Genomic DNA, 14,987 nt, shown 5'->3' on the forward strand with positions numbered 1-14,987 from the left:
AGAAGCTTGGCATGAGCTCAGCAATATTATTAGACACAAGAGTATGCACACGTGGAGTCCGTGTTATGTACGAAAGGCACAGCAAAAAAAAATTCAAGACAAGAACTCTAGTATGTATAGTCTCCAAAAATAATTATTCTGAAATGGTGATTCAGAATGTCAGGGTCAGAAATTCTCATACGTTTTAGTAAATGTATAGGATGCACCAAATCTCCCTGGGAGAGCTGTGCTTCTGAAGCAGCAGAAAGAAAGAAATTATAGAATCACAGAATCATAGAATACTTTGGTTGGAAGAGACCTTAGAGATCGTCCAGTTCCAACCCCCTGCCGTGGACAGGGACACCTTCACTGGATCCGGTTGCTCCAAGCCCCATCCAACCTGGCCTTGAACACCTCCAAGGATGGGGCAGCCACCACTGCTCGGGGCAACCTGGGCCAGGGCCTCACCACCCTCATTGTGAAAAAATTCTTCCTACCCTAGATCTTTCCTTCAATCGTGGAAGTGATGTGTGAATCCCCAGAGCCTGGGAAAAGGCCAGCTGGGAGGAGGTTCATTAGAAAAGAAACATGATCAGAAAGGCCCAGGCAATCAATTTTTATGCCCATGAGCAGCCGTGTTCCCAAGTAAGATCCTACTGCTTTCCCACTGGGCTGTCCCATAGCTCCTTGAAATTGGTGAGTAGTGTTCTGCGTTTTCGCTGTCTTCAGAGGTGTTTGGATAAGCCTTACTTTCCAAATCATCAAACAGAAGAGTCATTTCGTGTTTTATCCTAGAAAACAGACCTGAAAGTTAAAGATAAACTTTACTCTCTCCCCCTGTGCTACTGCTCCCCCCTCAACCCGAACAAAAAGATCACAAACCAAACCCAAACCAACAGCAGGCTGGGCTGTAGGCAGGGAAGAGACGCACTTTTAGTATCAGGCAGGAGGGAGATAGATGTTAATGAGAATCCCTCAACTGTGACTGTCGGTTTGTGTCACGAGCCTGAGGCTGAGGGGCACTCAGAGATAACAAACACCCCTGCACAGGGCTCAGAGGAGCGTCCTCTGTGTTACTGATAGCTCTGGGTTGGGAAGCAGTGAGAATGCAGTGACTAAGAAACCATAAGCCTCACAAAAGTGGCTGGATTATCTGTACACACACAGAGCCACGTAATCTCTCTTTATCAGATCTGAGAAGAAAGGGAATCCCTCCTGTGTCATTCTCTTGGGGCTTTTAGTTCCTTTTTTTTTTTTTTTTTTTGCAAAGACTGGCTGGACTTTTCTCTTGTTTTCTCCACTCTTCTCCCTATGGTCTTGAGAGCAGGAGTGCAAAAGGATGCGAAGGAGATCACACGCTTGAAAACATGGGGATTTGCCAGATCCTCAGTTTATGTAAATCTGAATTTTTCAGCTGATTGTAGTGAAGTGAGGTTGATTTACACTAATTACACATTAGACCCATTATGTTCTGAAACTGAAATCCTTTTTGCCATTCTCCTCCTTTTATTTGTTTGCTACTCTTTCACAATGTTAAAATAATGGGGATGAGGGGATTAAAGTTCCTGATAATGTACTCTGCTGATGCTGTAAGGAAAATATTCTGCTTTCTGAGTCATTTGCCCTGAGCTGACTTTCTTCTTTCAGTGGTTCAGGGGTTTCCTTCTTTAGCCATAAATTGCATGCAAATTCTTTTTTTGTGTGTATGACAGTGAGTGTATGCGAGAGTGCGTGTGTGTGTGTCTTTCAGAAGCTAAGCCAAAGAGAGAGGCTGTTCCTTTAAAGCAAAACTGAAAAAAATGCCTTCAGGCATCCTATTACAGTGGAATGAGCCAAGGATCGGGATTTGCAGCTCAGCTATATAAACCCAGCCGAATCTGGCTGATCTGACCAGTTTGCCTTACTGTCAAACGCTTCTGTCTTTCACACACTCACACGCAAAATTAGTCAGCGCAACTTCTCTGAGTTTTGACAGGACAGCAACAAAGTCAGAAGCCGATAGCTGACTTTACATCATATTTATTTCATGGAGACTGCTCCCAGCGGAATCTAATCTCTGTCAGAGTCTGTAAGGTAAGTCTGCTTCCTTCCTGAATTAAAAAAATCAGGAGCTCTTCTACACAAGTTTGCAGTAACACGTTACCCTGTCATGACCCTCATAGTTAGGGGCATCAGTCTGAATAGTCAGGAATCTTATTAAGGAAATTTTTTAACTGGAGCATGCTTGCCTGTTATTTGTCTTTATTGTCCAATGTAGTAATGATATAAGAAATGTCTCAATGACATCAATCTGATCCACTGAATGAATGAAGGATGAGGTAGTTGAATGCTGGACATCTACTGTAATATAGTCAGAAACCTAATTGACAGAAATGGTAGAAAATCAGATATGGGATTTCCTCTTGGCTACTGAAGTAATATAAATGATTTCCCCATCCTCACCTCCGGTAGCAGCCTAAATCCACTTGCAGTTCTTCAAGCTCCCAGGAACTCATCTTCCTATGCTATTGTGTGTCACTTAAGAAGAGTCAGGCCCTTTTCCTTTTTGATTTGCTGTCTGCACACTTATTTTCACTGAAGCCTTTGTCACCTTCTCTCCCACCCCCACTGGGCTCCAGTTTCTTTTAAAAGTGTGGTAACATTAATCTGCAGCAGGGAGCAAAAGACAAAGGAAAATTCAGCTGGTATCTTATTACCAGTACTTAAACGGGTGGGCTCTGGGGAGTGGGAGGGTGAAATTCTCCATCAGCATGGAAAAATGGAGACACTTGCTTTACATTGTGTCTTAACTACTTGCTCCCTTGTGTGCTGAGATTTTCTGCATGACTGTGTCTGCAATTACCAGTTAGGCTCAAATTGGCTTAAGACAGAAGCTGATTAGGAGAAGGTGATCACATTTAGATTCATTTAGGAGTTAAGCCCATTTACTCAAAACTTTGTATTACATCACCTTCACAGAGATTTCCCTTCCTAGTTGCTCTCTGGATAGGAGGAGATAGAGGTTTGGGCAGTTATTCTAAACTTCTGAGAAGTCTGTATCACACTGTGCAGGAGAAAGATATGTTTGGATTGAAATGATGATGCTAAAAGACTGATGATGAAAAAAACAGAACCAAAAGAGGTGCATGTGATTCTATGGACTGGGTAAAAGCCTTATTGTCACTCTGTTGTCTTTGATTTTCTCTCTTGGTTTATTTTTCAAAAAAATTACATTAAATCATGGGAATTCACTTTACATGTTTCCTAATTAACTGTAAGTAGCTTTTGCTTTATTATGCAGGAGTTGTGAATTTGCATATTAAAACTGTGAAATAATAAGGATGCTCTTGTCCAAGAATGAGACGGACAGTGGAGGGTAACGACAGTCCTTTGAAATCTAGGAAGACTCGCAGAACGATGTTGTGATATCTTTTAGTTTTTTTCATAACTCTTATCGGGAACTTGGGACCGAATGTTTGATCGAATGAAATTGTTTAGTCAGAAGAAGAGAATGGGTCTATCTGCAGTTTGCTGTCCACTGTAGTGAAGTTAGAAAGTATTTGGAAGAGTTCTCAGGGTATCTTGGAAGAGTTCTGAGTGCATTCCTGTTGCAGCTACCTCACCTCTGCTCTGTTAGTTAGGGAACGATGCACATCTGAACAGAGCAGGATGATTAGCAGATGAAAAGGGGCAGAGTGTAAGGGATGCTCTGCAGGGGACTGCTTCCCCTCACGGTTCCTGACCCCATCACAGTCTCTATCCTCAGGAAATTGCTATCCATTTCCCATATATTTTGCTCATTAATTTTATCCTCTGGCTTCTTCCAGCTCACAGAAAATTCTTTGCAAGTCCCAGTCCTTAATCCTATAACAACAGTTACTTTATCAGTGTTTCCAAAGCTGTAGGAGAGCCAAAGATCTGCTAAAAAGCACTCAGCCTGCAGGTTAGAATGCCATGCCTTATTCGGAGAGGAAACTGATGTTCTGCTGAAGAAATCTCATCCAGGTATGTTGTGGTGATAGGTGTACAAAAAGAGAACCAACTGATCCAATTCTCCCATTGAAATAATTATGTTTAATAATGCCAGAACTGACTGGGAATTCTCCCAAACTCAGGCAAAAAAGAGCTTGATTCCAACTCTTTAAGACTGACTGGTTCATTTCACCGCAGTATTTGCTTAAAGTTAACTATCATGTTGCTAGAATAGCATTTCTAAAGATGCTTGAAATTCAGCTTGGATGGCTTATTTTTGATATTACTGCTTTTTACAAAGTATCTAAAAAAAGCAAAAGACTATTCACGTAGAAGGTGTTCTGACTCACTGTGAAGAGACTGTCAAAGTTTGTTCTTGAGTATTGTGTCACTTTTGATAAGAAAATGAGATTAGATGGCAGTTTGTGCTGCCTGGGACTTTTTCATCCTTCTCAGGAATGAACCAGAATTGAGAAGAAAATGTGCGTTTGAAACAGTGATGTTTCTTTGGAGCCAGAGCTTTAACTCTTTCTGGTAAAACCATTTGAAATCCTAGACCTGCTTGTGTGGTTCTCTGCCATTTTTCTCCTACAACACAAGAGCGCATCTGTTCATTAGGCTTTGTAGGGTATGTTCAGAGGTCTGACTGGGGCTAAATGACTGGACTGCCTAATAGCTGTCTGGTGTAAATGGATGTCCTGCATTGGCAAATCTGTAAGGGATAAAGCATTCGTACAGTTGGCTGTATATATTAGTGAACCCTGGTACCTGTCTAGGTTGAATATTATATTTGGAAGTAAGTGTAAATGCAGAAGGAAGTGTTTGCTTCATTATCAGATGACCATTTACCTCTCCTACCTGTGTCACACTATTGAAAAAATGAAAAATTCAGAGTGGTTAAAAATTACTCTAATTTGGAGCCCATTATTTGATATATTTATCCCTGGACATGTGCCATCACAGTCTGCTAAGCTGAAGGGCTATTGGCAGTTTTAAGGTCCAGGATCTCATAAAGCTCTAGGTTTAGAACTGGCTTATTTAGATCACTAGAAAGTTAGAAATCTCAGCTTTCCAATAACAAAAAGGCATTCATTTTGAACTGTGGTAGTTTGAGACATCAGGCTTTCTCAGACTTAATTTCAGGTGTGAATTTAACACACCGCTCTCAAAGACTGATCTGAGTTATCAGAACTAGTTGTTATAAACTACAGAAATCTGAAACTACCATAAAATGTAATAGCTACACGTACTATTTTTAAGGAAGCAACTGACCTGATATTGCAGAAAAATCATTGTTACTGAAGTGAGCAACTGAAGAAGTAAAGAGTGAATTAAGTTAATGAGTAAATATCAGCCAGGCTCAGAAACATGCAAAATTAGTGCAAGCAATTGTAATAAGTTCTGGGCAGGAAACATCATAACTTGAGCTCAAGAGCTAATTAATGTGTACAGAAAACTTATGAGTTTATAAAATATAATTTGATTAATGAAACTGCTTGATATCAAAATGGACTTGCTGTCCATGACTTCTATTGGTTCTGTGTAGGAGTTTATTAGAAGCTAGTGGTATTGTTACTGCTGCTACAGCATTTAGAGATGGTGAATAGACAAAATAAGTTACGTTCTCTGCCACAAAGAACTTACAATTGCTATTATTAGCTGTTAAAAAAGTTCTTTGTGCAGTGAAGAGAAAGAAGAAGGAAGAAAGCGTTTCATTGAGGAACAGGACTACCAGAAAGAAGGAAAATGAACAACACCATGAGACAATCTTGAGCTGTCTCTGGTTTCCACTGAGCTTTGGGGTTTATACAAGTGTGAAGCTTCCCCTCACTCAGTGCTTACAGTCCACTCATGTGCTCGACCCTCTGTCCGATCTGAGCTTAAGTTAAATGCCTTCCACATGTGGGAAAAGTTAAAACCTGGGCATTCTTCCAGCTAGAGAAATCTTTCAATGTATGATGTAACTGAACTGTGCGGAATGGGCAGACTGGGGAGGAGGAGTCAGGATGGGATTCTGCCTGACAAGAGATGTCTCTTGATCCAGCAGAAAGTATTTGACATTGTAAGAAGGATTTTAATAGGGATCCTTCTGTTAAAAGGACAAAGTCTGAATAACTGAGTGTCTCTTTTTAACATTGACTGGAATGTTATACACACCCTTATAACCAGATATAGCCTTAGTGTAATATTTTACTGGCTTTCTATACACCTTATTTTTCTCTCTCCTGTGTTCTGCCTATCTCGTTTCTGACAAAACAACAATTAAACAACCCCTATGGCTTCAGTGGGTATATCTGGATGTAGATTTTAAAGAACACTAATTAATATACACTATATGTGTGTATATATATATCTCTCAAATGTGAGATTTTGCTTCTCAGGTTGTGGAGTCCATGAGAATGATATTCTATTTATGTTTTTGTTTGGCTTGCGCATGAGTCGATCACCAAAGATAAATTCATCCCGAGCTGATCTTGTTGCAAGAAATTTCTTCAAATTCACATCCTTAATTGTCTTGCCACTGTAGTTTCAATTAAACTAAGGTAGGATGTTGCCAAGTTTTCAGAACTTCTAACTTGAGGGTCCCTGTGTATGAATAGCCTGTGGCATTTTGTATTCTTTGGGCAGCGGAGAACAACGTTGCCAAGTTTGCATTCAGTCATCCATCACATATTAGCCTACTGGAGGTCCATTCTTCCCTAGCAATAGGGGAGCTCTGCTTCCTACTTAGAAAGATTACTCACACAGAAAGCTCTTTCCCCATAACCAGAACTGCACAGGGAAGAGAAAGGAAGCTTTCTTCAATTCATATAAGTGTTCGGTTTCCAAACTCTTGACAAAAATGATATTGTTTCGTGCTTGGAAAACATATTCTTTTTAGTAATTGAGTAGAAAGTAACAGGGTGGAGGAACAGAAATCTTTAATTCAGATTTTAAAAACAATTCCTTGAATCATAAGCACAACAAAGGTCTGTTGTAGTGGTCTGCCTCTTCCCCATGCCAGGCTGCAGTGCTGGCTATAAGTGTATAGATATTGGCCGAGATACTCAAAGGAGACCGAAATTGTATGCCAGGGGAAATTCCACTGTAACGATTTTGCTTCAACCAAAGTACTTGAGCATTTGCCTGTGCCGTATCCCAAGACGCACCTGAACATAATAAGCTCATAAACCTAAAATTACCAATGTTGGTTTTCTTAATGGATTAGCATATTAACCATAATATTGACTTAAACTGTCTTGTTTCTTCTTTAAATTTATACTTTTACACTATCCTGGCAGCACAAAGCTATAAGGGGATATAAGTATCTTCGGAGTATACATAAAAATTAAACTGTGAGATCGTTTCCCTGTGTGCTCACTAGAACTGACTAAACAGTTATTTCCATTGTTAAGGAACACCCTCTAGAAGGGGATTTATTTCCAATACAGGAGTTCACTTTCCATTCCCAAGAAATCAAAAGAACTGGAAACAGGCAGATTTTGTCAATCACTTTTCGGCTTGTCTCAAAGACAGGATGCAGGGGAAGCAGGTGAGAGAGCCAACTGTGAGCTGAGCACTCCTGTGACTGTGGTTTTCTGTCTCTTTGGTCTGATGAAAAGCCTTCATTTGGACAGGAAAGGTTCACTTTCAGTATGTGTCTTACACTTCAGTACAAGGCCTTAGTGGCTGTCGTCTTTCTTGGCCCAGCATGATCTCATTTTGCCAGAAGTCAGTTTGTTCGACTTTCAAAAGGAGCTCAGTGTCCACTTGTCCACTTTGCCCTGGTTCTTTGTTTTTAGTGGTTCTTGTGGAAAACCAGCCTCTTTCGGATACGCTCAATCCTCCTAAATAGTTTCTCTGTGCTGTGTGAAAAAGGTCTTTGCCAAGAAAGATATAAAGGTAGCTTGTGATGTGTAGGCAATCCATTTCTCTTAGTGAGACACAGGGTAATGCATATTTTCCCTTTACTTGTGGCTTGTACTTCCCTACTGCATTGCTTGTACTACAGTAATTCAAGTCTGACTTAGAATGAATGCTGCACACTGTAGACTACAAGTCAAATGAGAACAGGATACATGTTAAGGGAAAGATCTCAGATCATTTTTCTTATTGAAGTATTTAGGCAATGTAAATAGTTTCCAGGATAAAATGCTGGCATCTCCCATGGGGAGCGCTCCTTATGAATGTCCTATCTATTTTTCCAGTTTGGTGGCCAAGCGAAGTGTTTATATGAGGATATACCATCTACAAGCCAGGAAATTTATACTTCCACTGCCAAGCGTTAATTATGATGTAGACTTATATACTTTACAGGTTAGCAAGTCAATCACAGTGATCCAGCACTACAAGTGCTGCAGTTCCAGGTTTGGTGGAAAGAATGCAGGACCTATAGAGTGCCCCATTCTCAAATGCATTAGGCATTATTTGTAGTTTATTTGTCATTCTCAGGCTGTTCTTTCATATACTGTTCATTCCTCCAAGTAGTACCACTATGGGATTTGACAGGGTCACTGGCAGAAGCAAGGAAATACGGTTTATTTGCAGCCAGCCATGTGTGCCTGTCCATGCCCTCCCCATCACTGGACATGGTGCCTAGGCTCTCGCATCTCTGGGAACTCGGTGTCAGTGCTCCATCTGCATTCTCAGAAGCCTCGTGTTTCTGCTATGGTAATGCCCTGTCGATGAGTAAAATCATTTTGGACTGAAATGATTTGCTTTTATTTGGTTAGGATCCTTCTAGATCTGGGTGTGAGCACATTTCCATATTACTGATGGTCCCCCTGGCACTATTCAAATGGGGAAAGTCTCCTCTGTAAGAAAAGGGAACCAATCCTGAGTTAAGGTGTTTTTCAGGTTATGGTCTGACTCTCTTTTTTAATACAATTTATGTTGCTTAGGAAAAATGCAGGAACTGTTAAACTGCATTTGTTTCTGTGTATGTAAAAGCAGTATAATTCCTATAAATAGAAATATATTACATGTATCCTATAATCCTATATCCTGCTAATATGCTTTACTACATTGACAAAAAAGGGGCATTAGTGTAAATTAAAATTCAGGCTACACGCCTGATTTCAGTGGCCTTACCTGGGAGGAAAGCTTTTTCTGCTAACACAAGGAGTTATTATTTCACTTTGATATGCGATATTGAATGTATATACAGTGTCCTGCTGGACGTTGGCTGAATTATAGAATAGAGACACTTCTTATTGCAGAGGATGCCTTGGCCAGATCTGATTGGTTTGTGTTCATATAGGTCAGGAGTGCAGCTCATGGAGCAACGTGAGGATAAAACCAGGCTGACAGAGAGGGGATAAGAATCCACTGAACATTTTTTATACACAAAGTAGCTTTTCATTGTCTGCATTATTTCTTGTTCACTTCACTTCAGACTGCATTTCTGATAGGATGGTTTTCTCCTATGCAGACTTCAAAGGCTGCCAGCCAGATTCTCATGTGACACAATTGCATTGATTTCACTAGAGATCTGCTGCTGGATAATTGATGCTCCACATCCCTTCTTTTATTCCATGGCTCAAATTGCTGTCAGCTAAGACTTCAGTACAGAGAGGTCTCAAGTCACTGTGGGTTGAGAGAACGAGGTCACAGCATTGTTGGTGGAGGTCTCTCAAGTCTCCCATTAGTGTAACCATGCCCAATTTGTTGACATTTGAAACAGCAGTGCAGATTTTTGTCTGAGTTCAGTCACCGTTGTGACTAATCACTTGCTCAGGGCTGTGTATATGGCTGTATTTTCCATTACATTACATAAGTGCTTCTGCTTTGCATCAGAGCACTGAGAAACACCCTCAGACGAGACCTTTTAGAAAGAGCCTCCTCTCTTTTTCCAAATGCCTTGCACTCAACTTGTTTAATATCTTGTGAATATATATTCCACTTTGTCTTACCAAGATGTGGTTGATTTCACTCCATCTTCACTTTTCATTATGTATTTTGTACTATTAAGAGATTCCCTCTGTCCTCCCCTCAGTCACCAAAGACACAAGTTCCTGATGCTACCACATCTGACAGAACTAGGCCGAGCAAATATCCAGCCTGGGGGCTATTACTGGAAATCCGATTTCAAGGAACTCCCTCTGTGGTCTTGGGAGTTACAAAAATGTGCACATTCCGGCACGTTCCGGATCCTAGTACCAAGGACAGAGGAGCTCCGGCAGGGAGGAAAAGCTGCCCAAGTCAACTAATCATCGTTTTAAAAGCAAAGAACTATTTGGGGAAGGGTTATCCGTGTGTTTTCCCAGGTTCTTTCAAGACCACGACCGAAGTCTGCCAGTGTCAGGAGGCTAGTAATGATATTTCTGATCGCCAAGAATAGTACAGGCTTTTAAGATTGAGTTCTGAGACGTTTTTAGAGAAGTCATTTTCCTTGCTTGAATAAGTACATGGTTAAATCAATGTAAAATTACAGACTGTATGCAAATAACCACAACGAATTCTGAACGTATCCTGCTGCCTGTTGACCAATACTGTCTGTAGCAATTCATACTTCTTAAACACTTTTTGTTATTCCAGGCCAATGCACACGTAAATTACTTGTGCTCTTAGTTACAGCAAAATCATTAAACAGAATTCCACATCACTTGCCTCTGTATCTGGTATTCCTCCAGCTAAAATCTCTTTCAACAAGGAAAAGTGTGACACTGGATGAATGGAGCAAGATGTTGAGCAATTTCTTCCTTCAAACCTGCATGAGAAACTTAAAAACCAGCTTCATCAGAGAGGTTGTCCATCTGCTTAGCCTATTCACTTGTACAGTATGCAAACATTTGTTTAATATTTCAGTGGTTCAGGGTTCTTCTAAATGCAAAGGTCCTAATTTCTGCTGACTGCATAGTTTTCACCAATATTTTTGGTAAGTTTATTAATTTGCTCTCTGCTTTTTGTATCGGATCATCTATTTATTCACCTATTCATATTACCCTTATGAAGAATATTGATGATTAATTTCTCACCTCTCATTAACTGTAGAAAAGCTGATGTTTTGACACCCCAGTTGTGAATTTTAGGGATGAATGAGACTGTCTAGGCTTCTATCCCTAGAACTGGCTGCTACTTTGTTCTCAGAAACTCTTCCTCCATGTGAAAGAAGTGGGAAGAAAATCCTAATTTTCTGTTCTTCCCATCTCACCACAAAACCATCTAGAACTTTTTGAAACAGGTATGGAAAATATATAGGTGGTTTTGGGAGAAAAACCATCCAGAAGGGTCTGGAAGTGAAGCAGAGCTTTGTATATGGAATGAACGTACGTTGCTCTGATTCATGCAAAAAAGCACACAAGCCTCATAGTATGAAACTGCATCAGCAAAGCTCTCAGAATAATTCAAAGCAAAGTCTCTAGTGTCTACCCAGAAAATAATGAACTCCTGACAAAAAGTGTAACTTGGCAAAGAAATTTTCCAAAGACAAGTTTAGAAAAAAGTAGATCTTTTCCAGCTCTGCGTTTTTGCTGTGAGGAGGAAAAAGCCAAGAGAACAAGCAAATGCTTTTGCTATTAGGAAAGGCTTTAGTAAAAGGTACAGTACATATTTAGAAGGCAAGAGCGATTTCTGCCGTGAGACAGTGCGCAAAAGTTGCTTTTGCCGTGAGACAGTGCGCAAAAGTTGCTTTTGCTGTGAAAGGGTTTTTTTATATTGCAAAAAGTACTAATCTAGGCTTCCGTGTCTGTGGCAGCTCTGCTATGGACCTGATTCAATTCCACATTTAACAATCCAGAGTTCCACGTATGTCTTCAGAGACTAACAAGTAAAACTTGCTTCTGTGCTGTAAATGCAAATGGGGCTTCAGTGGGAAAATAAGCAAAAGAAAGGTGTGAACATATCCCTTCTGCTTTCCATGGAGTCCTCCTGAGATGACCCATTTGTACAGTTCCGCTTCTGTTTTTAGAACAGCGATAGTTTTTCTGAATCCATTGCCTTTGTTGTGTTCACATCACTGATGTGTCCTGCTGTTTCTAATCCACAGTTTTTGTCTAGGCTGTATCTGCCAGTGTCTATTTTTATTTCAGCTCTGAAAGCTACAGTAAGAACAGAGATTGCTTTGCAGAAGGGAGGAAAGAAGTCTTTAGCAGATGCATAGTCCTGCCTTTTTTTTTTTCTCTCAAGTTCATGGCAAATTGCTCTACTTGGCTGATTGCTGTGCACCCTGCCAGGAGTCTGAATGCAGCTCAAAGCACCCCACTGACCTGCTTGTTTTGTTTCTCTTTGCTGAGTTCCCATTTCCAGAAATTGATGCTCAAGTGTCCGAGCCCTTGACAAAAAAAAACAAGTTCCAAGGACAGACTGAATTCCCTGTTAACTTCTGCCTCCTCTCAGTCACTGGGAGCTGGACCAGATGGGGTTGGTGCTTGTTCTCCTGTAGTTCTCCTTTGTAATTCACATTCTCTTTTTTTTTTAGTTTATATGTAACACGTTTGAAAAATCAGCCCCGTAAAATAACTGTCTTGTTTCTCGTGGCTTGTACAGAAATCCTGCTGTGGTTTGAGAGGGTTGTAGTATCCTTCTCATACTTCCTGTGTGGAAGCGTGAATCACTTCAGTTGTGTAACAGCACAAGAGGTTGCTACCCAATGGCGAATACAGCTCATCCTGGCAAAAGACTGTACGTGTGTGCATGAACGATTCTGCTGATTTCATAAACTGTCTGGAGACAGCTGTAGATGAAAGGGCATCCTGTAGCTATACCATAATTATCTGGACCCATGTAATTTGTTTTAGTTGCAGATTTTTCTCATTTTCTGCTCTGTTTCTCTGTGGATTTTGAAAACCTTATTTATTTCGATGGGTTCAGCTTCTTATTCTGGTAATTGGTTTGGCACATCCTATGTTTTGGCTTCAGAAGAAGTCTTCAATTTCCTATGGTTACTCTAGAATTTGAAGCCATCATGTAGTCATCTGTGTATTTGCTACACTTCTCTGGTCGGACTTTCTTCTTCAGTGCAAAAGCCTTTTCCCTGTCTGTTCTTTTTCTCCCTTACATTACAGGGGATAACACTCCAGTTCTTTCCTTTTTAGTTATGTTAGTTCTGGCAGCTTTACAGAACTCTTCAGGAAGATGTTTAATTATGGTAATGAGGATTTGACAGAACCTTTCCTGTGGGGTCCTTGGAATACTTAATTCACCAAGACATACATTCCCTCTGTGAGGTTTTACCAGTGGATAAACTGAGACGCACCAGATGCTTACAAAAATCATTTCAGTGCAGGACGTCTGAGTTTCAGTCCTCAGTTCTAACCACAAGACCACACTATTAATCCCTAGACCACACTATTAATCCAAATTTCTGGAGTCTGTGCTGAGAGCAGACAGTTCTGTGGGAAATCCATACATCCAGTCCTAACAAGCCAGCTCTGTTAGCTTTATTTCTCTTGTTATGGTTCAGAAGACTCTGAGATGGTAGACCCTTAGTTGGAAAGCTTTTATCTCAGCTACTGTTGAGACAGTTTTTCTGAGCTTGGGGAATCCATTCCATTGGAAACTCATTCATTTCTCACTTGGCAATGATACTACAAGGTAATGCTCCAAGCCTCACCATGCCATTGAACTAGAACTTATTCTTTGGCTGCCCTAGACATCTGTTCATCTCAAACGTTATTTCTATTTTGATTTTTCCCACCACTCAGCAGTAGACTCCCTATAAGAACATCCGGCATTTTGTAATCCCAGTTTTCATAAAGGAGAGTCTCTACTGTCCAGAAAGATCCATATAGCGTCACAGAACCACAAGCCAAAGCTTTGTGGCAGAGCAGAAGTGAGCTGTGTCCTCCCTTGAATGCCATTTTTTCCACATGCCCTTTCAGACAAATCCAGAAGATACTTAGAGCCGAGTAGCAGGATCCAAATCACACCAACATACGAACCACTGTTGTAATTGTCAGCTGAAATATATATTTAAAATAGTAATTACCCAAATGAATATTTGGTTGCTTTTTTCAGCTCAGCAATCAGCCTATCCTCTTCACATAATAAAGAGGATAAACCTAGTTTGTATAAAACCACTGTGCCTTTTACAGATGGAGCATTTCATTTCCTGGGCTGTGCACCTCAAAGACAGAAAGCAGCAGCAAGAAGACCACGCAAGACATGCAGCCAACCCACTGCAGTTTGCATTATTCTCTTGAACTCATTCAGCAGAGTGCTTTTTATGTGATCCTGTCCTTATTTTTGCCTCAAACCAAAACAGTATTTTTAAAGATGTAACGTAGAGACACATTTGTAGCCCCTGTGAAGCACAGCTCAGAATCACCACCTGAGATAGGATGCATTGCAGGCGAAGAGAAAGTGGAGTTGGCCAATGCACCACAACAGTGCAATCAAACTAGAAAAGTCCTCTGCTGTCCCTCCTCGCCCCCTTCCCAGCTCTTCTTTCTTCTCTTTTCCCAGTCTTTCAAGCTGTTCGTTTCACATCTCGAGCCAAGATGGGTTCCAGCCAAACATGCTGGAGGGTGCAGGGGGAGCATTATTTGTCTTTAGTTATGATATGTTTTTGTACAATAAACAGAACTTACCTCACAAACAGAACAATCGACGTCCTCAAAGGCGGTAAGAAACATGAAGGTAAGCAGACAATGAGTCAGCCACCAGGAAATAGCTCTTTGGCTCTTGCATTACTATTTTTGAAGTATTTTGCTACCTGAAAATTCAGTCTATTTGTGCTTTAAAATGCACAGTTGTGTCTCACTTCCCCATGGGCACATCTAGAGGTGTAAATGAACGTACAATTAATACTCTTTCTCCTTCTGTCCAGGGATGAAGAAGAATATGGGCACTGTAGTTTAGCTTTCATAATGCTTTTTTTTCTTAGCAATTGAAGCCCAGGCTGCTCTGTCTCTTATTAGAAAATGGAGGCTGAAGAAATGATTGAAGTTGTTATTCTTTCAAAAGGGCCATTTTTTTCAAAGCAGAAAAATTACTGGTTTCAAAGAATAATCCCTCAGAAAGACTTTGCAGAGTAGGATAGAATTCCTTCTCAAGAAAAGGAACTCCTGAGGTGTTGAGGCTGAATATATGTTACTTTTGCTGAGTTTGCAGAATCAGATGAGAAATGGCAAAATACG

General features: G+C 40.5%; 1 protein-coding gene across 5 annotated transcripts in view; it reads left to right on the top strand.

The window, feature by feature from the left end:
* The first annotated feature begins 1,841 nt into the window (after positions 1-1,841).
* TNC (tenascin C) overlaps positions 1,842-14,987 on the top strand; it is a 74,770-nt gene continuing 61,624 nt past the window's right edge. For 2 of the 5 annotated variants that reach the window (XM_009569420.2, XM_054084581.1), the window contains exon 1: positions 1,848-2,052. The gene's annotated coding sequence lies outside the window, so the exon portion shown is untranslated. Of the gene's footprint in view, positions 2,053-3,785; positions 3,964-14,987 lie in introns of all 5 variants that reach the window. The other 3 variants (XM_054084580.1, XM_054084583.1, XM_054084582.1) reach the window with 3 other exon arrangements.

The sequence above is a fragment of the Cuculus canorus genome, chromosome 19 (assembly GCF_017976375.1).
Source record: "Cuculus canorus isolate bCucCan1 chromosome 19, bCucCan1.pri, whole genome shotgun sequence".
NCBI lineage: Eukaryota > Metazoa > Chordata > Aves > Cuculiformes > Cuculidae > Cuculus > Cuculus canorus.